We start from the raw sequence: 6,000 nt of genomic DNA on the forward strand, positions 1-6,000 counted from the left end.
GTGAAAGTGGACACCCTTGTCTTATTCCTGATCTTAGGGGGAAGCTTTCAGTTTTTCACCATTGAGAATGATGTTTATTGTAGGCTTATCATATATGGCCTTTACTATGTTGAGGTAGGTTCCTTCTATGTCCATTTTCTGAAGAGTTTTAATCATAAATGGATGCTGAATTTTGTCAAAGGCTTTTTCTGCATCTATTGAGATTACCATATGGCTTTTATCTTTTAACTTGTTAATATGGTGTATCACATTGATTGATTTGCATATATTGAAGAATCCTTGCGTCCCTGGAATATACCCAACTTGATCATGGTGCATGAGCTTTTTGACATGTTCCTGAATTCTGTTTGCTAAAATTTTGTTGAAGGTTTTTGCATCTATGTTCATCAGTGATATTGGCCTGTAGTTTTCTTTTTTGTATGTTGTCTCTGTCTGGTTTTGGTATCAGGGTGATGCACAGTAAAGGAAACTATAAGAAAGTTGAAAAGACAACCCTCAGAATGGGAGAAAATAATAGCAAATGAAACACTAACAAAGGATTAATTTCCAAAATATAAAGCAGCTCATACAACTCAATACCAGAAAAACAAACAACCCAATCAAAAAGTTGGAAAAAGACCTAAACAGACATTTTTCCAAAGAAGACATACAGATGGCTAAAAAACATATGAGAAGATACCCAATATCACTCATTATTACAGAAGTATAAATAAAAACTATAATGAGATATCACCTCACACCAGTCAGAATGGCCATCATCAAAAAGTCTATAAACAGCTAACACTAGAGAGGGTGTGGAGAAAAGGGAACCCTCTTGCACTGTTGGTGGGAATGTAAGTTGATACAGCCACTGTGGAAGACAGTATGGATCAGTTCAGTTCAGTTCAGTCGCTCAGTCATGTCTGACTCTTTGCGACCCCATGAATCGCAGCACGTCAGGCCTCCCTGTCCATCACCAACTCCCGGAGTTCACCCAAACTCATGTCCATTGAGTCAGTGATGCTATCCAACCATCTCATCCTCTGTCATCCCCTTCAATCTTTCCCAGCATCAGGGTCTTTTCAAATGAGTCAGCTCTTCACATCAGGTGGCCAAGGAATTGGAGTTTCAGCTTCCGCATCAGTCCTTCCAATGAACACCCAGGACTGATCTCCTTTAGGATGGACTGGTTGGATCTCCTTGCAGTCCAAGGAACTCTCAAGAGTCTCTCCAACACCACAGTTCAAAAGCATCAATTCTTCTGTGCTCAGCTTTCTTTATTGTCCAATTCTCACATCTATACACGACTCCTGGAAAAACCATAGCAGAAGACACAGGTTCATTCTCTGGTCCAGGAAGATCCCATATGCAGTGGAGCAACTAAGCCCAGGCCCCAGAACTCCAGAGCCCGTGAACCACAACTATCGAGCCTGCATGCCTAGAGCCCGTGACCGGCAACAAGAGCAAGCCCTTCAGCCAGAAGCCCACACACCACAGTCACAGTAACCTCTGCTCACTGCACTTGAGAAAAGCCCGTGCAGCATGAAGGCACAGCACGGCTGAAATAAACAAATAAAATTATTAAAAAAAAAAAAAAAGAAAGAAAATGGAGATTTCTCTCACACTAACTGGCTCACAGGAACTTTTTTATCTGAACCTATGGCTGGAAAGACAAGGTTTGGGGTCTTTCTACTTGCAGGTAAACGGGGTCCAGGTGGCCACTGATCCATCAACTTTCTCCCCATGGACCCCAGGCTTCTGTGCCTTCTTGGCCCCCAAGTTCTGCAGACAGTTTTAATGCTTGGAAGTGTCTAACATCACCAAAAGAAGGTGCTAAAAATAGTGGGTTTTTAATGATACCCTTTGGGGGGGTTGGGGGAATCACATAGCTTTTTAAAATTGACATATTGGAGAAGACTCTTGAGAGTCCCTTGGACTACAAGGAGATACAACCAGTCCATCCTAAAGGAGATCAGTCCTGGGTGTTCATTGGAAGGACTGATGCGGAAGCTGAAATTCCAATACTTTGGCCACCTCATGCGAACAGCTGACTCATTGGAAAAGACCCTGATGCTGGGAGGGACTGGGGGCAGGAGGAGAAGGGAACAACAGAGGGTGAGATGATTGGATGGCATCATCAACTTGATGGACATGGGTTTGGGTAAACTCCAGGGGTTGGTGATGGACAGGGAGGCCTGGTGTGCTGCGATTCATGGGGTCGCAAAGAGTCAGACACGACTGAGTGACTGAACTGAACTGAACTGATTGATAGTTGAGTTAAACTATTATATTAATTCCGGGTGTACATGCATAGGCACTCAGTATTCTTGTGGATGATGCTAATAGCACATTTTATAGGTGCTAGATAGTGTACTGAACATCCTACATGTACTGTCACTCTTTATTCTCGAGACGGCCCATTTTATGACGAGGAGTCGGGGGTCCTGCTCTGAGTCTCGTCTCTCGGGAGGGGTGGGGCTAAGTCAAGCCTTCTGAGCATGAGACGACCCCCAGCCCTTCCCGTCAACCCAGGGGAGGAGGACGGGGGCTGAGTGGAGAGCGGTTCACATGGGGAGCCCATCTGTGCCCCGTCCCCAGCCAGAATACCTGGAGGGCTCCCAACATCTCCTGCCAACTCCCCACAGAGCCTGAGAACATGGAAATAATTCAACCAGCACAGACAGCTGATGAAGGAAAGGGGCCGTCCCCACTGCGGGAGAGTGGAGGGAGAGCGGGGAGAGGGCCCAGGGGGCAGGAAGGGCCTTTCATCTGTAGCTTCTGCGAGGATCTTGCTGACAGTTTGGCTACCAGAAATTCCAGATGAGGCCTCGTCACAGCTGGGGCCGAAGGGGGACTTGCTCGAACTTAGAGTCCTTCATGGGGATTAGGAGTTTTGTCTTCGCCTTGTTCTGTGGGTAACTCAGGGTGAGAGTCCCTCCAGAGCCATCACGGGGCAGACAACAGGCTTGGTGACCAGGGCAGGAGGTGGGCCAAGGATACCTTTAGGAGGAGTTCTGCAATGACGATGGGTCTCCCTGTGCCCTTGAAGACACTGAGATCTTTGCAGTAAAGAAAGACAGGGCTGCGATGACCCCCAGGGAGCCCTGCTCTTGGCCAGGTCCTTCCTCTGCTCAGAAACTACCACGTATAATCTGTACTATCTTATTTAATCCTCACAGCAACCTGCAAGCTACAAATCATCATCCTCTCACTTTGCAGATGTCTAGAGAGATAAGAAAATTACCCAAGATGATATGGAAGGAAGTGAAGCTGGGATTTAAGTCCAAACAAGGAATCAGTATCCACACCTTCCAAACATGTGGTATGATGGGAAATTCCACAGCAGTAAAGATGGAGCCATCACCTGGCTTCAAGAATTATCAACCCATCACTAAGCTCGTTTCATCTATACCCTTGGCCACTTCCCCTCCACATCCATACTTAGGAACTAATCCCAGATCCCAACCCATCTTATCCTTAGATACTTCAGCAAGTTTCTCTAAAAGATGAGGAAGAGCCCAGATCCTTCACCACACGTGCTTAGTTCAGTTCAGTTGCCCAGTCGTGTCTGACCCCATGGTCTTTGCAACCCCATGGTCTGTAGCACACTAGGCTTCCCTGTCCATCACCAACTCTCGGAGCTTGCTCTAACTCATGTCCATCAAGTCAGTGATGCCATCCAGCCATCTCATTCTCTGTCATCCCTTTCTCCTCCTGCCTTCAATCTTTCCCAGCATGGGGTCTATTCCAGCATGGAATAGGCATCAATAAATACTTGTTGAGTATTAAAAGATCTTAAAGGTCCTGTCAAGCTGACAGTATTTCTACAAGTCTTTAGAAGGCAGTTGGGAGAAGTGGGAAGATAATGGGCTTCACCATAAAGTTTGGGTTCAAACCCAGGCTCTAACCATTACAGCGGCTATAGGATACTGGGTGATCTCATGGAAACCGCATGAAGCTCAGTTTCCTCATGGGAATCTGAGCGTCATGACCTGTGACTTGCAAAGTCACTAAGAGCGAATGAATGTGGTCACATGGTCAGCAGACAGCCTGGCTGTGGCACGTGGTCTGCAGGAACAGAGGTCAAGGGACTCACATAAATTTCTCTGTGCCTATCTCGTCATTTGTAAAACAGGATAATGATAACATCCATCCCAGAGGGCTGTTGTGAGGATTGCATTAGTCTATGCCTGGCACTTACTAGGTGCTCAACACGAACTACCAAGAACTGGAAGCTTGATGCCTGGAAAATAACCATCGAGGATAATGGTTATCATCCTGTAAGGACAGATAAGGATCAAGCTATGCTTTGGGCTGCCCTGTGGCTCAGCTGGTAAAGAATCCGCCTGCAATGCGGGAGACCTGAGCTCAATCCCTGGGTTGGGAGGATCCCCTGGAGAAGCGAAAGGCTACTCACTCCAATATTCTGGCCTGGAGAATTCCATGGACTGTATAGTCCATGGGGTTGCAAAGAGTCGGACATGACTGACCGACTTTCACTTCACTTCACTTCTAGGATTAGTGACTCTCATGTGTGCGCACATGCATGCTAAGTTACTCAGTTCCCAACTCGTTGCCTGCCAGGCTCCTCTGTCCATGGGATTCTCCAACTCCAGGGGATCTTCCCGACTTAGCGATTGAACCCAGTCTCTTATGTCTCCTGCATTGGCAGGCTGGTTCTTTACCACTAGCGCCACCTGGGAAGCCCTGTACTCTGAACCAGGGGCACTTGGCAGCCTGGAGATCATTTTGGTTGTTACACCAGGATGAATGGCCTGCTGCGTGGTAAGTGGAGACCAGCGAGACCACTCAACCCCCTACAGCACACAGAACAGCCCCCGCAACAAAGAATTATCTGACTCAAATGTCAGTTGTGCCGAAGTTGTGAAATTTGGGATTAGGAGAGGATCAGAAGAGGGTTAGCTCCATCACACAGAGGCTGGGAGCCTGAGGCTTCAGTCATCCCACACTGTGTCCAGACTCATTAAATTAACGGAATTTTTCCATCTTTACCAGAGTAGCAGTTGATCTGGTTCTTTCCGGAAGACAGCTGGATGGGGCTACGTGCATGTTTTCAGCTGGGTACGCTGTGGCTTAGAAAGTGTCTTCTCCAAGCTTTCGCAGCTGGTCTGGGAGTGGCCGGGTCCCGGGGGATGGATGATTCTGCAGAATGAGGGGCCCCGGCTCCCAGCTGCGAGGAAGGGGAGGGGGAGGCTCCGGCAGCTGCTGGATGTACCTCTGGTCCCAACCTGAAGGCCAGCAGAGGGGCCGGCCAGGATGGGGGCACATTCAGAGCAGAAGTGCAGTGAAAACTGGGCATGGGCTTTGTAACCAGAGAGACCTGTGTTCAGACCCTAGCCCTCTCAGCTACCACTGGGTGACCTTGGTCGGGGAGTTAACCTCCCCAAGACAATTTTTTTTCCATCTATAAAATGGGTATGTATGTTTCCATGCTACTCTCTCTGTTCATCCCACCCTCTCCTTCCCTTTCCCCCCATCCTGTGTCCATAATATGTAAAGTAGAAGCCAGTGGAAATTTGCTGTCTGACTCAGCGAACTCAAACCGGGACAGCCTAGAGGTGGGGTGGGATGGGAGGTGGGAGGGAGGCTCCAGAGGGAGGCACGTGTGTATACCTAGAGCTGATTCATGTTCCTGTGTGGCAGAAAGCAATACAGTATTGTAAAGCAATTATCCTTCAATGAAAAACAGATTTTAAAAATGGGTGTAACACTACCTACGTCATAGGAAAATGCAGTCCAACAAATATTGAAAGCAAAGTCCCAGAGAGGACAAGGAGGGTGGTCGTCTAAACTTTCAGAGTCATTGGAGATTGCATCCATGTATGAACTCTCAATCCAGGCCCTTCCCAGAAAGTTCATTCACTCATTTGTTCATTCAGTCAGCCGGCTGGTCACACGCTTGCAGTAGGAGATTGGAAGGGTGAAGTGGGCTGGGGCCAAATAATGGGAGCCTTATAGACTGGCAAAGAGTTTGGATTTTATTTTAGTAAAGTGAGGAGC

The sequence above is a fragment of the Cervus elaphus genome, chromosome 8 (assembly GCF_910594005.1).
Source record: "Cervus elaphus chromosome 8, mCerEla1.1, whole genome shotgun sequence".
Taxonomy (NCBI): domain Eukaryota; kingdom Metazoa; phylum Chordata; class Mammalia; order Artiodactyla; family Cervidae; genus Cervus; species Cervus elaphus.